This window comes from Apus apus, chromosome 11 (assembly GCF_020740795.1).
Source record: "Apus apus isolate bApuApu2 chromosome 11, bApuApu2.pri.cur, whole genome shotgun sequence".
NCBI classification, from domain to species: Eukaryota; Metazoa; Chordata; class Aves; order Apodiformes; family Apodidae; genus Apus; species Apus apus.
This window is the reverse complement of record NC_067292.1, coordinates 15,426,983-15,454,179: the sequence shown is the minus strand read 5'-3', so window position 1 is coordinate 15,454,179 and position 27,197 is coordinate 15,426,983. Positions and strand designations below refer to the sequence as shown.

At 36.6% G+C, this 27,197-nt stretch overlaps 1 long non-coding RNA gene across 1 annotated transcript in view; it reads left to right on the top strand.

The window, feature by feature from the left end:
* The window catches only part of LOC127389261 (uncharacterized), a 56,585-nt gene that overhangs the window by 18,828 nt on the left and 10,560 nt on the right, over window positions 1-27,197 (top strand). The window contains exon 2 of the long non-coding RNA XR_007890605.1: window positions 25,652-25,769. This is a non-coding gene — a long non-coding RNA (uncharacterized LOC127389261). The remainder of the gene's footprint in view (window positions 1-25,651; window positions 25,770-27,197) is intronic.

Genomic DNA, 27,197 nt, shown 5'->3' with positions numbered 1-27,197 from the left:
AGCAGTGGATGTAGTCTACCTTGACCTTAGTAAGGCTTTTGACACTGTCTTCCATGACGTCCTTGTGAGCAAGCTCAGGAAGTGTTTAAGAACTGGCTAAATAATGAGCCCAGAGGGTCATGATCAATGGTGCTGACTCCAGGTGGAGACCTGTAACTAGTGGAGTCCTCCAGGGATCCATGCTGGGTCCAGTCCTGTTCAACATCTTCATTAACAACCTGGATGAGGGGCCAGTGTATTCTCAGCAGGTTTGCTGATGATACAAAACGGGGAGGACTGTCTGATTCACAGGAAGGCTGTGTGGCCATGCAGCAAGATTTGGACAGGCTGGAGAGCTGGGCAAAGAGGGACCTAAAAGGTTCAACAAGAATAAGTGGAGAGTCCTGCACCTGGGAAGGAATGAAAACATGCACCAGTACAGATCAGAAGCTGACCTGCTAGAGTGCAGCTCTGTGGAGAAGGACCTTGGAGTCCTGGTGGACAAGTTATCCATGGGACAGTAATGAGGCCTTGTGGCCAAAAAGGCCAATGGTATCCTGTCTTATGAGGAAAGGTTGAGAGACCTGGGGCTGTTTAATCTAGAAAATACTGAGAGGGCATCTTATTAATGTATGTAAGTATCTGAAGGGTGGGTGTCAGAAAGGAGAGGCCAGTCTCTTTTCAGTCATGCCCTGTGATAGGACAAGGGGCAATGGATGCAAACTAGAACACAGGAAGTTCTGTCTCAACATGAGGAAATCTTTTTTACTGTAAGGGTGGTGGACCTCTGGAACAGGCTCCCAGAGAGGTTGTGGAGTCTCCTTGTCTGGAGGCTTTCAAGACCTGTCTGGATGCATTTCTGTGTGATCTGCCCTAGATACTGTGGTGGTCCTGCTCTGGCAGAGGGGTTGGACTCGATCTCCCTGAAAAGGGGTCCCTTTCAACCCATAACATTCTGTGAATAGCTATGGCTTTAGGTGTCTCCAGTGAAGTAACATCAAAAAATGGAAGCAGTAAACAGGATGCATTTATGCCCTATTTTAGGCTCTAGGTCTGCAAGGAGCTGCATATGTGCTCTAACCAGACTGGCTTCGTATTCTGAAAGAAATAATGATGGAAGCTGATCCAGGAATTATCCAGATGTAACAATGAAAAACTAAATTCTATTAGTGACATGTGTGAATAGGTTATGTCTAAATCCCGAGCAAGATGACGATGATAAAACATTTATTTTTGCCTGTAAGATGGGTCACAATGAAGTTGCAGGAATGTAGGAATTTTTTCTTGATGTGCAATTCAGAAATTGCTCCATTAAAATAGTGAGAGAGTCACAGACTTAAGTTTTTAATGCAACAGAATAAAAGATGGTCCTCAAAGGGTATCCTTCTGTTTTGAAACACAGAAAGCCTGAAAGCATGAGGAGTATTTTCTTGACTGGTAATAACATTACATGAATCACATGTTGGGAATGCTTGATTCAGACACTGAAGACCATACTTTGGCAAGTCTGATTGTCCCAAAACAACATTTTTTTTCTCAAGAAATCTATTATAAAAGTGAGAATCAAAATAATAAAATTCCTGAACTGTCAATTGTCATTAAAAGACGTAAGTGGTAAGAGAAACCTGCTGGAGTGTAAGAATGTGGTGTAAAAGTGAAAGGTACATAAAAAATGTACTTAGTTTATTTTCCTCTCTGTTCCAGCAGCACAGGTAAGCTATAGGTCTGCCTTCAGGCATTGGGGTCTGAATTTCTCTATCCAAAATTCCCCATTTCCTGCCAGTTTAAGTTGCTTCTTATTAATATGAGTCTAAAATGCTCATCAGTTTCACAGCATAGGATATTAACTGGGAGACTGCAACTGTGGATTGCAATTACTTCCAATACTTTATACCAAGATATCACTTTCTTTGTTGCCAGGTGATGGTACCATATGGAAAAGGCTAAAATTTGTCAAAAGGAGGAAATGAACTATCAGTTCTTAAATTTTTAGTTTCTACTACTAACTCTGATTGTCTAAGATATAACTTGCTTATCATCTTGATAGTCTAATATTAATTTATCTTGATTGTGCATTGTACAATGCACAATATTCTGTATGTATAAGCTACTGTTAGCATTTTTGCTTTACTTTATATGAAAACAAACCTTTTTTAGGGAAGAGAAGTAATTTATGGCAGCATGTGGTAATTGAGAGGTGATATTATCAGCCAGAAATTGTCACCTGTCTTACTGCTTTCAAAGATAATTCTTAATGTTTCTTCTGTGTCTTGCCACTTAAAATTAAATCATTCCAAGATTGTGAAGTATTTTTCTTTAGAAGCCTTCTGATGTTGTCATTTTTGTCAGTCTTCAGATGTTCAATTTTTGCACTGTTCCTGATTTCCTGCAGATTTTATTCTTTCTTCACAGGATGATTCATGTCACTTTCTAGAAGCAGTGTATACGGTGTGTTTACTTCTCCTGTCAGCAGAATACCCATGCCATTAGAAGTCACACTGTTTCTTGTAATAACTTCTGGTTTCTTTGTATTTAAAAATGTCATAATTTATCTCAACTGCTGTTAGAACATTCTTTTTATTTTCCACTTCTTTTTTGCTTGATTGCTTTTACACTCCACTCTTTGCAGTGTTGGTGCTTTATCTGTCTACAATGTCTGTTTTAGTTTTATGTTTTTGTTTCACATCCTCAATTTTCTGTATAAACAATGACTTTGAGTTTATTGTTATCTGAAGTATTTGGGGGAAACTTGGGTGTATGCTAACAAACACTGCATGTAATTATGAATGGAAATAAATGTTTTGTTACATGTTATATCATACATATCCTAACAGACTAAATAATGACACATAAGTAAAAGATACAGAATAAAGCTGTTGCTTTATCCAATACCTACTTTTATTGTCTAAGTAGCAAACAGAAAACTGAATCAAAACCAACTCAGGGAGAAAAGCGCCACATCTTCATGTAGAAATTCTGTTACATCTCTTAACTTTCCAGCTAAAGTTTCCTTAAGGACTACTTACTGTGTTCCCCAACTTTTACACTTTTATTTGGTTCCTGATCCTACATGTCTGATACGTTGAAGGGAAAAAGACCCCAACTATCAAACAGATGGTAGTTATTGCTACATGGTGGGAAGGCCTGCAGGCAGGCCCCAGCCTGCCAGTGCAGATCTTTGTCTACTGCTTTTCAGACTTAAGTAAATCAGGTGTTTCAACATATGGTCAGCAAACTAAATGTGAACCACAATAATGCTAGGTAAGCTAAGGAGAGCTCCAGGTATTACTGGCAGTAAACTTGCTCAATGTGTATATATCACAGTAAGAAATAGAAATCGAAGAATGAAAGTTAAGCTAACTGCTCCTAAAACTAGCAAGGCTTTTTAATGAAAGAACTACTGAAAAAACTGTTTCCTCCTACAGATTCTACAGCTGTAGTGAAGCAAGTTAAATTTGCATGTGGAATCATGGTTATAGCATTAGACTGCCTTTAAAACTTCTAGAGATTTTTCCTGTTCCGTTGTGATCCTGTGCTGAAATGATAATACTCTTTCTGTGCTCAGCAAGCCTTGGTCATCTACTTGGCCTTAGAAGATCATGAATTTTTTAAAAACCAAATCCCAGTATTAAAATAAAAACCCACAGTAAAAAGACATGAAATAGACAAGCTTCTGCTCTGTAAAAGTTCATGTAAAACGCATACAGTAATCTAGCACTATCATAGAAACTGTATAATAAAGTCTACTGAACATCAATCCCTACAGAACAAAATGAAAAGACTACAGAAATGGAAAAATTCAAATATAATACTGGAAATAGGAAAACATGTATATTCTGGTATTAACCTTGGTATCCATATGCAACAACCATTCCTCAAGCCTGCACAACTGCTACCCTTGGACCTTGCAGAAAACTGACTCCTAGCTCTGGAAGAATTTGGTCTTTGGCTTGTAGCAGGATTAAATGTTTAAAATGTCTTCCCTCCCCACCTCACCCCTGCTCTATTCTGTAGCTTTGTTAAATAATTATGGCTGCAGATGTCAAGGTGTGGGTTGTGCTAATCTTGGTGAACTCATTGAAAATGGTTCCCTGTATAAGATTATCTTAGATTATTTTTTTCAAAATTATCTTTTTAACTGGCTATTCAAACACATGAAAATATTCTGTTAGTGTAGACAATAATTTTGCTTAAATGGAAGAGAGCTTCAGCTTTCTCATTTACATTTTCCCATCTAGCAAGGAAGCAAAAAGCCTGGTTAGAAGTTATCATTTTACCTGATATAAGTGGGCTAATTTCTTTAGTTCTCACCGTTTGTAGCATGAGTTTTGACTGCACAGGGCTTATTAGCCTGGTGCATGTGAGTATTTGGTTGGTTACTTCTGATAAATCAAATACAATCTCATATATTAAAGAAAAATAACCAACATCCAAGAATTAATACTACAGCTTGTTTCACAGTGCAATAAAAAAAGTTCAGTTAGGAATTCTGCCTACGTCTATATATAAAAAATTGAACTGACTTGGTAAGTAACATATTTCACATAATAGTGAAACAAATCAAATTGTTTTCCTGCTTACAGCAAGGTATGTTGGCAGGAATAAAAGTTGGAATTGAAGCTTCAGGTCTGCAAATACTTCTAATTTTCAAGATTTTAAAAACTATTTATAAAGATTTAATCTTACTCCAGAATTTTAATAGATTTGTCCTCCTTCAGTGTAGCCTTTGTGCATATGTATCTTGCATATATTTAACACACAACTCTTTGTTCTGCCCTGCTTCCCTACTCTTGGAGACAATTGTAATGAATTTGGTAGTTCTGCTCTAGACATTTTTGGTCCATATTATCTATAGAATTATTTGCAGCATGATGGTATTGTTTATATAATTTTCTCCTGAAATAAAAAATATACTGCTCTAGTCATGTATTGATTGACTACTGAAATGCTATAGATCTCTGGCACAATGCAAATTAGTATTTTATATCTGATGCCACTTTGCAAAATATTAGCATTCAGATTAAAAACAAGTGCACTCTGCCAAGAAAAGCTAGCAATTGGATTTTTAAATATATTTGTTTATTTTTTATAGCATTTCAATTTTGGGAAAATGAAATGGAGGATAAGGTTTTTGCATGTTACTGTGTGTGTCAGGGGGTTACGCAAGGGGATAAAAAAACAAGCCATGAAGTTAATTTAGCTTCAGCATGACACAAAAAAATTTCTTGGCTCACACAGGCAATGCTAAAGGTTGAGAACAGCTGTGGATCTCTTAAAATCAAGCTTTTTTGCAAAATCAGTTTTTGTATTTCTATATGTACCATCTATTTATAAATATTTCTATGGCTGTGTAGCTTCCTCTTTATAAATAGGTTATTTTAGTAACCATTTGATCCACATAGGCTTTATTCAGTTTATTTCAAGGTCAGAATTAAATTTACAGAGAAAAACATCTAGAGAGTGAAATTTTTCTTAGACATTATTTCAAAAGGTGATACTTAATGGGAAAATCTAAATGATTTGAAAGACGATCTGTACGTAACTCAAAATCTTGACAATACTTTTTATTAAATAGTTTGGTTTTTTTTACTCTGAAAGGAAAGCTAACAGTGCTCATTTCTCATTTGTTTTTGATAAAAAGCTAAGACTTTAGGAAATCCAAACCAGTTCTTTCAGCATGCACTTTTGCAAACACTGCTGGGCCAAATCTGCTTTGGTTTCCTAGGATTAAGAGTATTTTTAAAAGCATAAAAATAAGTATAGAGAACAAAAAAGTTGTCTGCTTAGTCAGTTTTTGCTTTTACTAGTAACAAACAAAATACCTCTGTTGGTTATGTAGGAAAGAATTTTTATAGAGAGTTATATGTTCTTGCTGAGCAGAAACTTCAAACACCTATTGCAAGGCTCTGCCATTCATATTTGAAAATGCTATTGTTACGGATTTTCCAGAAACTATTTTTTTTTTACTAAGGAGTATAGTTTAAAATTATACATTATATGTATTTATATATGCTATACTAATTGAATCATTAGTTGAAGTTTCTGTAGTCATTAAGGAATGACTGTCAAAAATGTGACTTCAAATATAAACTCAGATTGGTCTTGCTTTTGATTATGAATCTCCTGTATGCTTTCAGGCCTATACCTCACATACTTTTAGAGGAAATAAAATTTGTGCATGAAATTCATTGCACCACCTTGATGTCACATTGCAGGAGGAGGCAATTTGACTTTCTGAAACTTGCCAAGTGTTATTTATGCTGAATATTGTTAATTTCACACAAGCTGTAGTTACTGTGAAAATCAAGCAGAGCAGGATGTTCTGATCTGCTGACCCTTACAGATTTTTTTGGTAGTCTTGTATTCTTACTTTTGCCATCCCAAATGCATTTAGTTTGAGTTGGTATTGTTTTGGTCAATGTTCAGACAGAAGCTGCCAGTTTGGGGGTTCAGGTTTGCAGGTGACTTTGCTGATTGATGCCAGCAGTTAGCCTGCAGGATTGCTAAGTGAGCATGTAGTAGCAGTGCAGCAGGAATGTTTCCAATTATTTAGTCCTAATGGACAAATACTTCTAATACAGTATTTATGGCTCTGACCTTACTGCTGTGGTTACAGAAATGGTGAATGGCTTAATCTTTGTAAAAACATCAGAGCTGCTCAGTTACTAGTAGATTTAGTAGAATGATTGTAACAACCTATACATTCTTCATGCCTATAGTACATTTTTACTCCTTGCGCTGAGTGTTATCTTTCGTCACAGTGTGCTAGTGAACAGAATGTGAATAATGTCAAGACTTTTCTGTACTGATTTCTATTAGCATGCTATTTATATCAATAAACTAGTAAATCAGAAATTCTTTTCAGTGCCAACTGCAGTGGAGGCTTGTGTGTTCCAATTTTAAGACATGGTTCATGTGAAGAACTAACACATAATGCCAGATATCACAGCATTACATGCTGTAGCCTCTGTGCTAGTAGAGCTTGATGTTGTCACCTGCTCAGCTTCTCTTACGTGTAGACATATCTTAGCATCTGCCTTTTCACAGCTGCATAGTTTGCTTCTTATCATGTCATGATAATAGATTGTCACTGCTCATGTATATAATTATCTTGCCTAGTATTTGAAGTTCTCTAGTGTCTGGGCAATTCTCAAACCTGTTGTTTTAAAATCAAAATCCAGTGTCTTTGAGAGCCTGTCCAACTTTGTGATTTTTTTCCCCAATGTTATTGTAGGTAATATAATTAAATGGTCTTTCAAGTGATAGAGTTAAGTCAAACTTCACATTTGGCCAGAAATCCCACCCCTTATGTTATATATCATAATCACAATGAAAAGCTGGTGGCAGTGTTAATGTTAGCCTGGGCATGCCAGTCTGTGAGCATGCATCTGTGTCACGGCTTTCAGCAGCAACTCAAGCTTCCATTTCACTTCATTTATCAATTCTATCAGTTAGCCAGTGTTGGTTTTTGACAGCCTTCCCTGTTAACACCATGAAGAAAACTGAGCGCGTGGACCAGATTTAGAGTCCCAGCAGCTCTGTGAACACATTCTGAAGTTACCCAGTATCACAGACAAGAGAAGTTCACTCCAGCACAAGGGGCACAGCTACACTGATGTGTGCCCTCAATCCTTAGGGAGGTTAAGGGACTTGCTGACAACTACTTCAACACTGTATTGAAAAATACTATTATTTTAAAGCTGAGTGATCCTACAGTGATCTCTGGTGTTTTGAGGACTGAGAAGCAGACAAAAATTATAGCAGCAAAAATAAATTAAGAGCTTTCTTTTGGGAAGGCAAAATCTTACTTTTTAATTTCACTTTTACAGTAAATATAGTGTGACAGGTAAGTTTTAAATGCTGTGGGAAAGGATTGATATTTTAAATATCCTAATACTACTGTGAATGATCCCAAAGCAAAAAGTGTAGAAAAGATGTTTTCCACACTATGCCTCTTTCTTTTAAAAGCCACAAAAAGCCTCACTGTTGGAATGAAAAATGAATATTTACTTTGGAAACTTGCTTGCTTTTTAAATAAGTCATGTTGCACAGGGTAGAATGGAATAATACACATCATAAATTAATGCTGGTAAAGTGAATACTTGATATGAATCCTGGGAAATGTTCTTTGCCATCGGTGTTTGAAAAAAGGAGCTGTGCAGAAGCCAAACCAATTTGCATTGCTTGAAAACACCTAGGTTTCCCACTACTGATGAATTAGCAAACACTTTGGATCACCTCCATCTTGTAGTGCTGTTAGTGTTTACCTAAAAAGCAATAGTGCAAGAAGGTACAATATGTGATTTGGAAGTAAATCAATGCTGAAGCCCAATAGAGAATTTTAAATTAGAAAAGCAAAAAGAAATTAAATTCTGTAGACCCAAACACCTGACGTATTACCTTATCACAGAGGATAGGCCAGCATAGGTTGCACTCTCGTGAGGAGACATTTATTTTGTGTAAGTTCTGTATTGTTGCTAGGCCAAACAGTCAATTACAGAATCTCCTCCCCAGTTTTGGATCTGTTCTTGCAGCTGTCAACCCTTTTCTGTTTTCTTCTTTGCCTGCTTCCATTCTGTTTATATCTCATGCTATTCTTTTGCTATTGTCCCCATAAGCGGCACAGTACCTGAAACACACCAATTTAAACTTTTCAATATTTTGAGATAAATTGATCAGGTCAGGCAGCTACTTTCTGCCTTTCTATATGAGCTTTTTAAGTTTTCCACGCAGAAAAAAGAAACATTTTAGATTAATGAGTGCGAATCGTGCATCTTGTTTAGGATGGCCAAACATCATTCCTGAGCACCACTGCCATTCGAAACGAAAGGCATCTGTCCTGGGGGCTGTGGCTTCAACACTTAGGAAAGAAACATAACAGACCGTTGCACTTTATGTGTAGGATTGTATTTTTCCATGCTTTTAACTAAGCAATTACTGTACTTTCTGATAAGACAACAGCCATATTGGAATCTTTCATGATCAGCATTTCAAAAATGATCTCATGAAAGTAAAAGTAGCTGGTAAAGAGGGAGGAGACAAAAAAATCTCTGCAAGTTTCCTCCATATGGAATCTGTCCTCAGCTGTGGTATATGTGGCTGTAAACCTCAAGCAGGAGTAACTGGGAAGCCCCTGTTTGCTCCTTGAGTTATTCCCTTCCCTTCAACTCCCTGACCCCAAACTTGTCTTTATCTGCCTGGCAGGGTGAACTCACCCCTTCAGCTTTATAGCCATGAAGAGTAATGTTTGCAGCATAAGGACCTGGGAGTTACTCTCCTGAGGGAGAGCTCTAGTACAGCTTAGTCTAATATTCTGACTAATAGGGGTCATCTGCAAAGTGCTCATCTTGTCTTAATATCTGAAAGATGGATATTTAGAACACTTCAAGTAATTCTTTGTCAACATTAAGTAAAATTCCTAGTTCTAACCACTGTATATCTCAAGAATTTATCTATGTGAAATCTAATCGCTCTGTGAATCTTGGTAAATTTATGGCCTTAGCAAAATGCTGTGGCAAGAAGTTCCTAAATCTAATTGTGTTGTGTGAGAAAAATTATTTTCCTTTTATCAGTTCCTAATTTGCCCCATTTCAATTTAATAACTACCTTGTTTTATTGTATTATGAAAGAGAAGAAGAAAAGCTCCCAGCTGACCTTCTTTATAGCTTTCATTACTTCTTAATACACTTTTTGTCATGCCTGTTCATATTTGTCTTTTCAGAAAACAAAATAACAGTTTAAAAAGCAATTTACCCACATCTAAGTTTTTCTTTGCTTCCATCATATTTGCCTGCTTCTGTGAACCCCATTTCTTCAATATCCCTTATGAGATGCCAAAAATCTATAGGCATTTTAATGCACATTATTTCATTATTTTCCTTATATAGTAAATTTTTTTCTAACAAGCTCTTGTTCTTGCTATAGGCCATTTTTCAGTCTTCACAATATTAGTGAGGTGCCTTTCCCATAATACCAGCTCAGAACTTCCTAAGATGAATGACTAATTTCCTTTATCTCCACAATGTACATTAGTTTTCATTTAGTGATATTGAATTTCTTCTGCCAGTGGCTTTGACTTAGATTAATAAGCTGGTTGAAAGATGCTTATAGTTATCTCAGGACTTGAGAAACCTAAATAATTCTTTGTAAATTTTACTGCCATGTTTGTTCTTTAAGTATACCAAACACCAGATTTTGTCATCCTTGGGCACTGCTAGTGTTTTGGCAAACAAGGAAGTCCAAACAGATTTGAAGCTTGATAGAATTATGAAAAAATCTCCATACTTTCATAACTGTTTAACTGAAACACAGAATGAAATTTGTTTTGTTGCTTGGACACCTGTATTTTGGGCCTAAGTGAAAGAACTCACTCTGTCATTATACTGATGGGATCCCAAGATGGACTTTCCAATCTGGTTTGGCTAACTTTGGGTTGACTCAAGATTTGTAAGCAGTATTCCACTGCCATCATACCTTGTATCAGGATTTCATTGAAATGACCTCAGAGTGGACTTTTACCTCTGAATTATATGTAAAATGAATAAGCCATTATAACTTGGTGATTTGTTGTACATTCTGTCATATTTATTTATTTCTGTCCCCATAAACTGTCTAGCAAATTTAATTAAAAAATCCTAGGAAACAACTGCAAATCTTGTGTTGAGCTTTGAGGGTATCCTGATTAAGAGCAGTTTCGTAGTTCAAGATCCAGTGCAGTTACTTTTATATTCTGCCTTTGAAATGCCAGGGAAAGGATGCCAGAGTGTCTTCATCATCATGATGATAGAAATTTGCTATATCTCAGCAAGAAGGAACTGAACTGCTTCCATGGAGTCCAACAGAGCCCTTTCCTTGTTCATATTTCATGTGGCACATAGATTACCTTCTTCTATTTCCTAGCTCTAAATGCTGTGCTACTTGTCTGATGTGCATCTTAGTCAGGATTCAGCATAATTCTTATGAATTGATTTAACAATCTTTGTAATCTGTTTAGTGGACTTAAGGGGTCTAAATCTCTGTCACTGAGCTGCAGTGTTTCTTATCACTTAGCACTATTTTTTCTTCACCTTCTAAGCTCTCTAGTGTGACTGGTGCATTTTTTGCACTAAATCTGGCCCTGCTGCTCCCTCGACAGCTTCATTAACTTTATCCTGAGGTGTGGATTTTTGTCAGTAGCCTTTTCTGAACCTGACTTCATCAGGAGATCAATTGTAATTTTGCTCTGTAATGGTCCTCCATGTGATTGTTAAAGCTAGAGTATTTTTCCATTTGGTTCTAGGGACTTGGGTGCAAGTAGTACTTGTTCCTCCTGCTTTACAGCTTCCTGACATAAGCAGTTATTTTTAGGTGTGTCACTTAGGTTGTAAGCATCTGATGTAGAACTGCTTACAGAGCAGGAGTAAGTACATCGTTACAGAGAGTGTGCCTACAGTATATGAGTGTTCTTATGAATTCTTCATTTTATTCTTCACTGACTATCTGCTAAGCTTCAAGGACATTTCAGAGTGGCAGTGGGGGTGGGATGTAGAAAGCAGCTTGCTGCTGACAACTCTAGCATAAACATTCTTTGTTATGTATATGATTTGGATACAAGGCTGAATTTTCAGCTGTAATTAACAGGTTGAGTAACCTCAGCAGTTGTTTATAAGGTACCTGCAGAAGTTGGTCTCAAGGGAATGGGCATTTTACTATTGAGCAATTTATACTCTGGCAGATAAACTCTCTAAGCAGCATTTTACCTAGATTCGCACTCGCATTCCAGATTCACATTAAATTAAAATTGAGTCAGGTACAAACAGGTTCCCCATAAAAGCATTAGAAATAGAAGTATTATAAACTAATGCTCTGTGATAAATTTGGAACAAAATGAGAACTCTAAAAACAAGTTTTTATATTTCTCATATGCATTTTTCTTGGGAAGAAATATTGGTAAAAATATTTTAAATTAATACTTCTGTGTTCCAGCAAAAGTGAACCTGCTACAGAACAGAAGTGTCCAAAAGCATGTTTTGAATACATGCAGTAAACCACTGAGCTTTAAAATATGCCAACGTTTGGCATGTTTCTAAGGGCATTATGTGAGCATCTGTATATATAAATAATTCAAAATCACTACTGCTACCACTTTTTGTCTTTTTTTCAAGAAGCTCTTGAAATCTGTGTGAAGAATGAGTGGCCAAAGAATGTGTCTGCACACAACATGGTTACAAAGTTGCTAGTATCTTTAGACCAGAGACAAATACAGTCCTAGTCATTTGGTGAAATCTTGCATCTTTCAGTGGTGATCAAAATTGCCTTCTAACATAGAGACCCAGGACCAATGAAATATATATGATAAAACACAGTCTCAGAGGCATCCTGTTCAAACAATCTGGATAGGTGCAAGGGTTTGGGTCCTGTTTCAGGCTTGAAGGAGAACTCTGTGTGTTCTGGAATAGTGTAATGCAACATAATTGTATTTTACTTCTTTGACTCGCATGGCTGTTTGGAAGACTGTAAGCAGAAGGAAAGTCTCCCTACAGTGAAAACCCAGAAGCAAAACTTAACGGTGGCTGCATGTGTTGCTATTGACACCTACATATGGCCTCCATGGACCGTTTGCTTCAGATTTGAAGCTAAAAGAGCTAAATGGGCTGGCCAGTTCTAACAAGAGAGAAACCAGCCAGGTACAACTGTATTTTGAAATGCTAATAACCTTTCATAGATTTCAACTAACAATGAGTGTAATTTAGATCCAGTGCTCCTGCAGGGGTAAGAAGAGCTGACCAAGTTAACAGCTAATCAGGCACTGAGATGTGTTTCAAAAGCACTTCCATCAAACCATCTAGATTCAAGCAGATATCACTATTGATTATCACTTACTCTACTGTGAGTACTAAAGAAGATAGCAAAATGTTCCAGCATATACTAAAAATGGTCATAGATTTTCTCCTTCAGGTTTTTGTGACTGGGAATATAATGTGCTTCAGTGTGTTTGTGTGGAAACATATAAAAGAAAGGAAATGGGCTGGACTTACTCTCAGGGAGAAAAAGCTTAAGAGGTGAAGCTAAATAATGTCTCTTAAAGTGTCTTAAGGTCTAATAAAGAGGGTTTGGAGAAATTCAGAGGTATTAAAACAAAGAGTTATCATATGCATGTATCCAGCAGTACAGGAGTAATAATGTGAGTATACTGTGAGTCTTTATATCCAATTGCATTACTGGAGAAAATACTATATGGGATTAAAAATGGAGTTTAGATTTTCAGTTTCTGTTGTGTTGCAATATCCTAGAATGATGCAACACAAAGAGATGTGTTTTTTTTTTTTTTTGTACAGGTAAGCAAATATCGCTTCCGTGCTGTCTTAAATTCTGTGCTGTCTGAGGTTGTTCAGGTTTTGCCAGTATGAAATACTAAACATTTAGACTTAGAGCAGTTATCCATTTGTTGTTGGTTTGGGGAATAAAGGGGAACATTGCTGTGTCCTACCTTAGGTGTCCAGGGGTATACCTGTTAGAAGTATTGAAAATCCCCATTTTGGTATGAGAACAGCTGGATTATAATCACATCCTTTTATGCTTTAGTTACTACGAGAGCAAAAAAAGCCCATGGTTAAAATAACATTTAGCAATGAGTTAAGAATTTGAATGGATGCTTTCACATAACTTTGTTGATATGCAATGGGCTCACAGAAAAGGATGCAGTGTCTATCTGTCTGAGCAATACACATTCTGGTATAATGGTATAATTCCTATATCCTTGATTGTTATTTCTTATATTCTACTACTATACTTTAGGGCCTCATGAAGCACATGTGCTATAGGGGACCAAAGAGTATTATTTCATTCTGAAGTACAACATGGCATTATTTGATGGGATCTGTTTTTCCTTATGATTTGAGCCCATTTAAAGATGATGTGTAAGACTGCCAAACTTGAACTGACTGATATCACGTGTGAACGTTTGTCATGCCACTGATTTAGTTTCTTATGTTGTGTTCCATATAATATTGCTGCTGCCCACACTAGCTATGGCAGTGCTGGTGTTGGGAAGGCAAAAGTAAATAAAGACCAAATTCTAGCCAAAACAAGATTTCAGGCCAGATCTTAAAAATTGCCTACATTTGTTTCCATTTTTGGGATATCTGGAAGGCCTGAAATAATAGCCATGAAATACAAACATAACTCAGTGCAGCAGGGAACTATTGTAAGTCCACATAGCAATATAGAAAAGAGGAATACAAAGCAGTTATTTCTGATGAGATAAGAACTACACTGCTACCCCATAACACTGATCAAGTGGCAAGTTTAACAGAAATCAGGGGAAGTGCTCACTCATTTAATACTGAATAATCAACTCGTAGATCTTATTAAGATATTGTGAAAGCCAAAAGTAATGAGTTCATTCATAAAGATGTAACGCAAATTCATGGAATTAAGTCCAGCTGTTAGTAAATGCAGTGGTCCACAAGAAAAGTTCAGCTCAAAGTTTTACTTGGGAGCAGGTATGCCTTGGAGAGGACCCCTCCATAGTCTGTGGTTCCTGGTCTTCAGGCACCCGCTCTTGGTCAGTGTCAAAGCCAGAAAAAGAACCCCAGCAGTTTGCAGCTTTAAAGACATGGTCTTAGCGTTTTACTTGGCTCTCTTACTTACATGAAGTTACCAGTTGTGTGATTCCTTCAGCAGTCATTGAATTCCATACTCATAGGTCCCTTTCTATTGTTTCAGAGTGTGTTACCCACACATCTATTGTACAGATGCAATGTGTATGTTATCTCCCTTAAACGTAGGTGCAGAAGCTTATAAACTGCCATTCTGATGTTCCTGACTGGGAAACTTGCCCTCCCATACACGCATTTGGTACTCATACATTATCTTTTGGCTTCATATCCAGATGCCCATCTGTTATAATGGCATTGTGCCTGCTCACAAGATGGTGTGCCAGCTTCCCTAGACAATGATGCCAATCAAATCAGAGTTGCTGCAAGTGCTTTCTTCTCTAAAAGTAGCCCCTCTCAAGTGAAAGCAGTGCTGTAATTGCGCCACTTGTCTCCTTTTCTTATTTACACCTGCTGACACTTACCCTCCAAGATAGTGTGATATAGTAAAGGAGAAGAGATGCAGCATGTGGTGACAGTGGATTGTCAGAAAATACAGGCAGAATCAGAAGAGCAACTTCAGCAAGCCATTTCAAACATAGGGCACACTGACCATGTTGATCAGGATGCAGATCCAAAAGAAGGCAGAAAGAAGTATTTTAACTTGAAAGAAGTGTTTGAGAATGGGTGTATTGCTGACAAAAAACCCCAAACAAACAAAAAATTATTATATATATGTAAAATTTGGAACAGTGAGACAGAAAGGTCGAAGTCCAGGTAAACCTCTTCATTCTGTTGCCTGTCAGTGAAGGGTACCTGTTCAACTCAAAACATTTAGAACTATACCTAAGCAAAATCTGACATATAAGGCAAGTTGTTTGACACTTTGTTTTAAGTTGTATAACCAGCGGAAAGAACTCACCGTTTTGGTTCTGGTTTGTTTTGCAAGCAAAAATCAGTTCACTATTTCACTTCCAAATGTCTAGTGCCACTTCCCATGTTTTCTGTTTTCTCTTGAAGGGACATCAGCTCTGAGAGTACAAGCTTCAGCAGAATGTAGAGTATTTCTATGTAGTCTGCAAAGCTCTCAAGGGCTTTAGTATCCAGAAATTTGTCTGAGAACAAAGCAATGATAAAGCAAGACTGGAGATAAGAAGTATTTTTGTATTTGTGTTATTTTAAAATGTGTATGGAGTAACTGAATATGCGTTAAGGTAATACTAGAAGTTCTCATCAAATCAAGACCCTTTTTAAGACTATCATCTGTCTCCTTCAGAAAGCTTGCTCAAGTTAGTTTTTATCCCATCCATAAATGGAGTCAGTAGTACCTTATTTTTAAATTGTGAAGTCAAGAGTTAATTATTGAATTTGCATAGCATATGTTAAGAAACTGTGAAGCAGTTCCTGAGGTGTACAAACCCTGCATTATTAATCCATGGAATTACTGGGGAAAAATTAATCTTACACAGAAATAAAGAATGGCTCTCAGTTCTTGCTTATGATGATCATCTTGATACTTGAAAGCCCCTTAATAGCCCATTAGCAACCCATTATAGTGATCTTTCTGCTAAGGTGACCATCTCCTATAATGACAGATGTGATGAAAAAGAACACAGCTTCATGGCTTTCACATTGGTTAGCAGTCGATACAGAATGCAGGCATTCAAATGGCAGAAAGAGAAGAAACTTGGATGATTGTTTCAAAGAACAAGCTGGGGAGAAATAAAATTAAAAGCTGAATAAAAGGTAACTTTTCATTACTGCTGTAGAGTGAAGCCCATAGAGAAATGTGTTTTCAAATTCTCAAATATATGAGTAAAATGCTGTAACACAAGAATGATTATTGTTACCGATAAGCAGCAACTGAAGATATCAGTCTCTGCACAGGGTTCTTGTAACTTTTCAAATTTTTTAATAATTATTTCTTTTCTGGTGGAATATTGATGCTGCAAAACAGAACAGGATAGGTGTCTATATGGAAAAAGAGTGTTTAAACTCTTATAGTCAACACAGAGAAAGAAAGGCTGAAGATTAAACAGTACCAGAAGGTGAAGCAAACTGCCTAAAGTGTCCAGAAAATATCAGCTCTAGAAATATAATGAGTTCCAGTCATATGCCCTGTGTGGGTCAAATTATTTCCTTTTGGGGAACCATTATTCAATGGGTTGAATAATGTCTAGCTAATATTTTGAAGCTATTGGACCTGTGTAAGTTGTGACAGGACCCGACAACTCTACAGAGATAGAAAGGCAATAGTCTGTGAACTCTTACTGCCTCTGCAAAGAGAAATACCAGGTTTTACATGCATAGTTGAAATGGATCTAAGCCAGTATCTGAAATTATACAAACACGCTGTCTGCTCGTAACTAAAGATATTTCACAACGTAAGAGTCCTCTTTAGTGATAGAAAATGCATAAAATCTCTATGATATTAAAAAACCCCAAACCCAACTTTTAAATTTCTCTGTACAGAGAACAACAGAAGTCAATCATTGACCCAGAAAAACTCAAAAAACCCTTTTTAATGTAATCCAAACAATTTATATAAAATGTTGTCTGAAGGAGAAAGATGTGGATGACTCATATGAAAGTGGAATCTAGAAAAACCCTTGACCTTCTGCTCTGATTCAGGCTGCTGCTACCTGCATCTGTTCATTTAATGCAGAAGCAGCTCTGTTCTTCTATGGAAGACTTGAATCCAAGGCATACTAGCATTACTGGGACATGGGATTAACACACTGTAAACAAGATTTATTTTATCACAACTCATAGCAAGAGCCTGCTATGTAGAACTGTAAATTGTCATGAAGCTGTCTCCTTAATCCTTTCTGCATTCATTTTTATTAGATTTCTTACTACTTCCTTCAATCATGTTTGCAGATTATTAAAAGTAAGAGTTTGGGAAAATGCAGTCTTTTGAGCTGTCAGCTCTGATGCTGCTGCATAGACAGAATACATATAAATAAGAACTCTCCTAGTATTTGCTTTAGTATTTTCTGGCACAGTATTGCATGTAATTGTGCTGTTAGCTGCAAGTCCCCAGGTGAGACTGGAAGTGATTTTGTCTCCCTTATCCTGGTTTGATGACTTCTATAATACTAAAGAAACACTTGTTTATTGTAATGTCAGTCTGTTTGATAACGAAATAACTTTAGTTTGTTACATACTGATCTTCCTTTCCATTTTAACACTTCAGATTTTGAGGTTGTCAGTAATAAAGCACCTACAGCAATCAAACCAAATTAATAATGAAAAGAATGAGGGAATTCTGTTGAAGGCAGGGATGGAACAGGAAGTTTGTTCATTCCATACAAAGAAAAAGGAGAGACACTGGATACTATGCTATAATCAGTTCTTTGGTAACTGCATAGCAGCTTTGAGAGGTCATGAATGTAATCAAGAATTGAAGCAGAGCACACCATGTCTCTGGTGCAGCCTTCTCTCTGAAGTTCAGCACAGTCACTTAAGAGTGCTGCTGTTTTTATATCTGTTTGCCCTAGCTGTCCATGACCTTGTAGGAAATCTCCCTGTCTTTCCCTGGAAGGAGAACACTTCCCCTCCTCAGCTTTTGCTTTGTAATCTTCTTTCTAGCATTATTTTAGGACAGGATTGCGGCCCTTTCTCATTTCAATTTCTCTGCCACTTATGCCAGGAATTCCTCTCTTGAATATTGGATTCTTTGACCAGATGGCCGAAGTGCCTTTGTGGTGCCCATATCCCACAGCAGGTGGCTAACAAAGCTTCTTTTATTGACAACAATTTTTTTTTATTCTAGCTCTTGCATAGCTTCTCTTCTCTAGAAGGAACAGCATCCCCAGCCCTCCTTTACAGAGACCTGAAAAAAGAGTCTTCTTGCTTGCTGGGTTTGCATGGGTTTCCTGTTCTTGATTCTCAGTTGTTCTTCCTCCTTGGTAGACCAGCACCCCTGTAAGTGACTTTTCCTGCTGTGACTCCTCAGACAGTTGTTACAGGCTGGAGTTCTTCTGAGTCCCATAAAGGGACTTATACGAAGTACTTATATAAACTTCTCACACTGCAAATAGTCTAACATTTATAGTAAGCTGTTAGGAATAATGCACTACTGCTTCAAAACAAAATCTAATTAATCTCAGCAGTGAGTACAAGTGAGTAATTAAATGGAGATAAAAAGTATAATTTACACAGATGCCTAATTATTGTCTGATTCTTGCAATTTTCAAATTCTCTTAAATGTAAATCACTCTTAAAAGCAGGAATGCAGCTTCTGTGTCATCTTAAAAAGTTTTGGAAGTGTTATAAACCAATTCTTTTTTCTTCCATTGAGTTTTTTTGTGTCCATGTTGAATGGTTTATCCATAGATATCTGTACAGACTCAGATTAGCACAGGATCTTTAAATATTAGGCTTATGTTAAACTGGACCAACTGAAGGCAGAAAAGAAGGGTTTTATTGTGCTATGCAGATATATATTTTATTATAAATGATATTCACATGATTTACATTAATTTGTTGGAGACCAAGTGTGTCTAGTGGTGTTGGGCTAATTAGAGAGAAATACTTTATGGTTTACAATGAACAGAGCTCTGTTTTCTTTCAGGAATAAGGCCTAGATAGGAGAAGATAAATGACTCTGGTTCCATGACACATTCAATCAGATTCCTTATATGTGGCAAACCTTTCGAAATACACACCTTTACCTGCACGGGGAGTTTTAAGCAGCAAAAGAGCTAGACAGCTGGCTAGTTTTCCTTGCAGAGACCTTTTTCTAATGGTGTGTGACCTTAATTTTTACTCATAGTTGAGTGTAGGTTTTGAGATACGAAATTGCCTTCTAGCCTGATTGCCCTACAAGGTGGTAGTTCCAAGAAGGTTAGCTTTTTGGGTAGGCAAAAAAGAGCAAGCAGAGCCTCTTAGGAAACAACAAAGCCCAAGCAGCATTTGCCTTGTGCTTGCCCCTGGGATCGAAGGCTGGTGCCATAGTGGATGGAAGAGCATAGCTGAGGGCTGGGGCAGGAACTGGAAGGGGATGTTCTCATGACATTTAGTCCATTCTGAGAAACCTCACAGGGATCTTGGACATGAGCAGATTCTGGAGCACAGCAGGTCTTTGGAAGAGGGTAGGCACGAATTTGTCTAATCCTATTTCTACCTGCATTAGCACTGCTCAGACTTGAGCCCAAATTGTTCCATCGTCAGATTTAGTCTATTTGCCATGGCCTTCTCAATGACACCATTTGAAGCATGTTTGGGAGCCTAATCTTAACAGAAGCTGCTTTTCAAGGTTCATGTAATAATTGAACAGTTTGCAAGCTTCCTCTCAGGCACACTGGGTTTGGATATACTATGGGCAATTTAATGTATCATTAATTCTATAGTTGAGCAAAGAGCAAGTATCAAGACAAAGATTAACAGAAAAGATAAATCAAAAGTAGAAGTTGTGTATATTTGCTTCTTCTGTAGTGTAAAGAAGAAATGATCATGCCAAAATTGTTAAACCATGATGACTTTTATAGTGGGCAAGTTTTAAGAAAGGAAAGCTGTGGTCTTCAAGGTGGAAGTGGGTGGAATGAGAGGATTCAGTGCTGAAACAAATCTTTAAATGAAAAAAACCTTCTTCATGGTCCATTCTTGCCATGTCTAGAAGATACTACAGAGCTGGAGGGGGATCTAAAAAGAGCAGTCTGGAATGGTTCAGAGGTTTGAGAGACTTGATTACAGAAAGGGAAATCAGGAAAGCTAAATCCATGAAAAAGGAAATAAAAGTTGAGTGCTGGTGTATTTAAAATCCAGAAGGATCAGAAAGCATGGATATTACAAGACACCTTTTACTTATGGGAAATACAGGTAGCTGGGGGATGTGAATCACTGCTGGGAAAAGGTCAGTATGAAAGAATTTGGGAAAAATTTATATGTGGAGTATAAATTCTCACTAAGAAATATATATATAATTTTTCAGTAAGAAATGAATATAATATAGTTTTCTGGCTGTTATTGGTTAGCTACAAAGACAAATCAACGGGACAGTCCAACTTCATCTGTTAGGAGTGTTGGTAACCCTAGATATTCCAAAGTCATGATGCCAATTAAAAAAAAAAATAAAAAAATCACATGTTCTTAATGAAGTAATAAATGTTGGCTTCCCTTTCTTTCCTTTTGATTTATGAGTACAATTTAGGGAACATCCCTGTCACTTTTTGCAGCCTTTCTTCCACAAGAAATGAAGGCATAGAAATATATGCTCTCTCACTAATTTAAGAAAATCGGTGTGTACAGTAGGTAGGGCATTCTTTTTTCTTAAGCTATATTTCTGATTCTGCCATAGCCCTGCAGGGTGATTTGGATTAGCAGTTTTCCTGTACTTACATGCTTTGCAAAGTAGGTTGAAAGCTGTGGGTGTGTGAGGTATTAAGACCAATCATGTTATGAGGTTATACACTGAGGAACCACAAGAAACACTGGGTAGTTTTCACTCTCATCTCTTTTAATCCTTGGTGTCATTCCTTAGATAGTTTGTATATCTGCTGGTATAATGCATCGCTTAACATTTACCTCTTTTATGTTTATATAATCATTATCTTGGCTTTCAGTCAAAGTTTATGTGAGTTCTCAACTTGTTTGGAAATGTTTCTCTTCATTTCTTCTAAAATAATTAATTTTTAAAATGAAGGCCCCATATTTTATGTTTCCTGGTCAGTTCTGTTTGCTCAGGCCTCGACAGCACACTTTCCATCCCAGTGAACAAAATATTTGCTTTCCTTTCTGTAACTTGGGAAGAAATTTGAAACTGTATCCACTCCTCCTTCTTAAGTTCTTGTTCTGAGTTGGTCCTTTCTTAGTTTGACTTAAATGTAACAACAAGCACTTCCCATAAGAGTTTCAGAGAGCACCAACTATGACTCAGTAATATTAACTTTGTTTTCCATTCCTCACCCTTTCTAAACAGTAGAGCTTCAATTTTTCCTATTAACTACTTATGCTCCTTTAGTTTAAAAGGAACATTTTTGAACCTGCTTCTTTAAATCACTGATAGTATTGGTGAGGGGAGGGCTTTTCTTCTGAAAAGCTTTTGTTCTCACTCTAAGTGAAATTGCTCATAGCATTTTAAGTGTGAACTATAAACTAACAGAATTTCTCCTTAGCAACTGCTGTCTCTGCCAGTGTACAAGCTGTATTCTGAGATTTGAATATGCAAAATGGCTAGGTCAGGCAATCTTCAGGATATAAAAAATACTGGATGAAGTAAAATTTGCCTGAAATTAAATTTGTAGAAAATCAAATATCTGTTGTTTAGTTCTAAGCAGATGTTGAAAAGGTTTTCCTGGATGCCATCCTTATTGATAGTATGTCTTTTGATCTGAAGCCAAAGAAGAAATCTGGATGATAGTCTGGATTTTGAAATTGTCTTTAAATAAACATATTACTTAAGTATGTAAATCTGCTTATCATCACTTAAGGAATGTTGCCAGAGTAAGAAACATCTGGAGCTCCATATCAGCTAACTTATTAATTCACATTTTTAGTATGTTTCATCCAGAGTATTGTAGGGTTCTGTTACCTCAATTGCTTAAGTCAGCTTTATCTGAAAAGCAATTAGTTTTAAGTTCTGTTGTTTACATTTAGACTCATATGAAATCCATGGAGTATAGTTTTATAGGCCTAGTTTCCTAGCTTTCCTGATCTGTTCAGATGTAGGCCAATACACTCTGTGGTACAAGTAAATCAGAGGTAAAATTATCATGGCTTTGAAACACCAACACTTTCTTTCACAGGAGACAGATTCTGATAATTAATTGTTATCATTTATGATTATGAATTACATGGTCTGGTTTATTTATCTCAACTCATCACCGGGTAATTCCAAGAAAGGATTACTTGACCTGTTCTTCATAAGGACATAAGTGCAGATATCAATACAGCCTTCTGCCATAAAGCTTCCTCAGTTTTATGACCACATTTCCCCTAAGCTTAAACAGGGTTCTCACTCTAGTTCAAATTTAAATCTATAGCAAACCCTTGGTGTGTTAGCATTTTAAAACTGATGGATGCTGAATACGTGATAGTGTGCTTTTCCTTGCATAGATGGTAGGTTTTATTAACCCAAGACATGTATCTTATAATTATTGAAATGAGAATGGCTACTGGCTGAACCTTTGTATGCAAAAAGCCTAGTAATTAAAGAAACGTGTTGTTTAAGATGAGAAATTAGTATAAATCTCTACACAAAAAAACCCAATCCATGGTGAACCTATGAGTCAAAGGCTTAGAACTGCAGAAGCAAGCATGGAATGCACACTTCTATGTAATTATTATGGAGTCTACCAAGTTTGTTTGGCGGTGCAGATAAGATGACTATGAAGAAAAAAGGGCAAAAATTTCTCTGTGTGTGAATTGCATGCACATAATTCTGAAACTCAGGAAGATTTATCTTAAGCATATAAATATTCCTTTGTTTCCTTTTTTGCAGAGAAGTTTGATAATGGTATTATTAAAGTGAAACTTTGCAGCCCTGCTGGAATTTAGGAAATGTGTGAGCTCCAATTAATACCCTAAACAGATCCAGCCCTTTCTAGGAACCTTGTAACAATGTAAAGGTAGTTCAGATAGTGTACCTAGAAGTTAAAGACTGATTTAGCTGTGTGCTCTTGCAAGGGGATATTTATGGTTTGCCTTTACTCAAACACATGAAGAGTTAGGTTCATATCAAAGCATTTTGTGAATTTATTTTTCTAAAGTACTGTTCAGTGCAAACACAGTCCTGAAGCTGTGGAGCAGAAGTGCTGATCTTGTGTCCTTGAGCAGATCATATTTGCAGTATATGATTATGTAATTTTTGATGTGGCATTTGCTGATTAATTTATATGCAGTCTTAGAGACAGGCCATAATGATCAGCATTACTATTTTTAATAACTTCATTATATGGAATGGCTTTGGAGCAAGGATTGCTTTGCTGTTGTTTGTCATTGTGGAAGGGAGTACTGATTCACAGTACTTGGTGCTGCCATGAAATGAAAGCTAAATAAGAACTTTCATAATAATTTGGAAAAGTAAGTCAGATGATTACTTCAGATTCTAAAGATTTTCTGTTCTTGCTGCTCCTCTGGCTATGGGAAAACACATTAGGGGAAAAGAGTTTCAGTAGTTTTTGATAAATTAAAGGAAAAACTGGAATATCTTGTAGTGAATCCATGAAAGACTTTGAATATTATTTGAGCAAACAAAGCTCATGGGTATGAGCCTCTGCTGCTGTTTAGCTGATCACTGTTTCAGTGTTTTATTAAGTGGAAGTTGTACCTACTGTGTGAGTTAAGCTGTTTCAAATATTTTTCCTGATTCAAATAAATGAAGAATACAGGATATCAGTGAACATAATTGTGTGCTTATAAGTACAGTTGCAGTCTTCCTCTAGAGAGTGTGTACATTAGAAGAGACATACTTTTTAATGAATGGAAAAAATTAAACTGGAGGGCAAGAAATCACTAGCATGGTGTTTTAAGTGTGTTTCCTGCATGAAACATAGAAAGTGTATTAATTTGTGTTGTATCCAGTAATTATACATTGCATTACTTAGCATGTCATGAGCCTACTTGTTTTATTCCTTTATAATAAGTTATGTATCTATATGGCATTTTATTTTTCTATTAGTCAAGATGAAAAAAACAAGGTAAGTGTAATAATATGTGTATATAAAGTAATAATTACTCATATGGGAGTGTTTCTAATCACTTATCTTTTAAAGGAATCTCAGTGTTGGAGTGAGAGAAATGTATCTCATATTAATAAACAAATCTTTTTTACATTCATCTCGACACTGGAAAGAGCAGTGGAGTCAAAGTAATGGTAATATTTGCTTTCTTATACACAAGCAAAATGCATTTAACAGGGAGCATTACTGCTATTTTCTGTTGTGATTTTATGTAATTACTGTTATTTCATCTGTGTGCAGATGACAGACTGGGTTGGGCTCATGATGTGTCTGTTATTGTGAATGCTTTAACTTTAGGTGCGATACAGCAGTATGCACAAGCTGAAACCTGCTCTTTGAATCAGATGATACACATGTGTAGGTTTATTTGAATTTGCATTAGTTTGGATGTGCTCCTTTCTCCTGTCATCCCTTAAAAAAGTGAAGAAGCTTGCCCAGATCATAGGGGAAAGCTAATAAATATGTAAAGAAACATTTTTCTGAAAAGAAGACATCTGTGATACAGTAAATATCTTTTAATCTACTTTGGGTGGAAGATGTGAACTGACTGGTGCTCTCCTTGCCATATTGGTTCTTCTGGAAGATGCATAATAGAAGAAGCTGAATCATGAGTATGTTAGAGGAAAAATGCAGCTCAGTAGTACACTCTTTTTGAAGCAGACTTACTGAAATGTGTGCTGTGAGGAAAATACCACTGCATAGGCAGTGAAAGGCTCAGTACTTTTCCAGCCCCTTAAGTGATCAATTTTGTGTGTGTGAATGATCACCAATGTAGCTGTCAGGCTGAAAAGTTTTGACAGAGGTGTTCAAACAACTTCCATGGAGCACTGCAAAGATAAATACTCTTTCTAATGTCATTGGGAGTTACAGATTGTTATTTGCAGAATGAAAACAAAAATGTTTTCACTCACACAGAACAAAGAATTTCATCACATTCATATATCTCAAATAAGCTGTTGAAAGGAAAGGTATTTACTGGAATTCAGAAAGAATTTTCTTGAGTTCTTATGGTGATAATAGGCCCTCTTTCTCTGATGCATCACTCAGCAGATGTCAGCACTGAAAAGTATGGGCCTAAATTTTTCACATGGTGTTTTCTCTGTCATATTATTTTTTAAGAAGAATAAATAGTGGGTTTTGTTGAATCCAAGGAAGACATTTGTTGTGACTGTAGAAGGTGATTCTGTAAAGGAATAATGTGTAGTGGCAAATAGGCAATGGATTATACTTTCCTACACAAAAAAACAGTGCATAAAAAAAGATCAAGGTTTATTATGCCTCACTTAAAGTGTACTGGTAGATGCAGTGTTAGCAAATTCATGGTGCACTGACCACTTTTCCACAGCAGATGAATGACTGTCATTGGCAGATTGGTCAGATGGACTAGAAAAAAATAACATTTATCTTTTGCAGATCAAGGATTCACTTGCTTTCTTTTCCATGAAAAACATGAAAGCTGGAATGAAGTTTTATTGGAAGTGATGCACCTTCACTGCCAATAGCAATCAAATGAGTAATGGAGTGACAGAAGGTAAGCTCAATGTTAGTATTTAGTATTTTATTGCTAAAAGGCATAGAATTCTTTTGAGTTATTCCTACTTTTAAGAGCAAGATTGAGCAAGACTCAGTGTTCAGTACCCAGTGATGAGGCCAAATGGCTTTTCAAAATTTGCTGCGTGGAACAAAATCATTTTACTGCTCAGTAGATCTCAGAGTGTGTGCCATGGACTCAGCAATACAGAAAATAACTATGAGGTCCTCCTTCTACTATCTTTGTTCCTTCTTGCTGAATGGCATTTTTCTTTATAGTGTACCTAATGACTTTTTATCATTTTTTGAGGGACATTACTCAGTATGGTTAAAATATTCTTGAAAACCACAACTTATTATTATACATTAGAGAAGAGCCCATCCACATTGGTAGAAAGGATCTGTGGTCCACATGCCTTCCCCTGCCCCAATTAGGCTGTACCTTTTAAGTACCATAGTAATACGTTGGCATAAGGATAGCTTTTGTGGACTTTTGTTGTCTTCCAATCACTCAATTTTCTTGACATAAAAAGTACCCTGCCCACATAATGTACTACTTCTGTAATTTTGAAAAAAAGTTAATTCCTAAAAAATAAAATCTGAGAGCTAGGTCCCTGCTTTGGTTTGATTACAGAAAAAGGTTGAAAAAAATCTTTTGTTCCAAGTTCCTACTGTGCAAACTAATTAATATCATTGTTCACGTTAGTCCATCTCTTTTCTAATGCTGTAATAAAATAGGGTCTGGAGAACTGAATCCAGTGACAACTGCAATAGGTATTCACTATATTTACAGTAGGAAGAGGCAATGACTTAAAACTGTGTGAAACAAGCAGAAAAGAACGTTAGTGGTCTTCTAAATCTAACTTTATCCAAAGATTTCAAATTGAAACATGGACTTGCAAAAAAAACCAAAACCAACAAAAACCAGTCAAAACCCACCAACAATAAAAACCAACACCCACAAAACCTCTCTGTTTGAATAAACACCCATTATACTTCAAAAAGTTAAGGGAAAAGGTTTTGTTTGCAGCTATGCTATCTGAAGTGCATGGCCTTTGCAATGAAGAAATCCAGTACAGAAAGCAACTTTTCTGATGAGAGCTGCATAAATAGTAAACTGTTTCATTTGCAAACTATTACATTTGTGAAAAATGTATTTAAACACTCTGATTTTCTGCTGTACTTATCAGATACAATTCTTTGCAGTGGGACCATGTCCTTTCAATATATGTTGTCACAACTCTGATAAATGTAGTTGAGAGTGACAAAACCAGAAACATCTGGGAGATGAAAACAGAAAAGCTAAGTGTCAGATAGCAATCAATGGCTCATTTATGGCAATTATGCTTAGGAAGTGAAAGTAGTTTGCATGATGTAATTTGCAGATGATCAGGCTGGTGAGGGGAGTCAGTGCCGCTTCCCTTAGGCT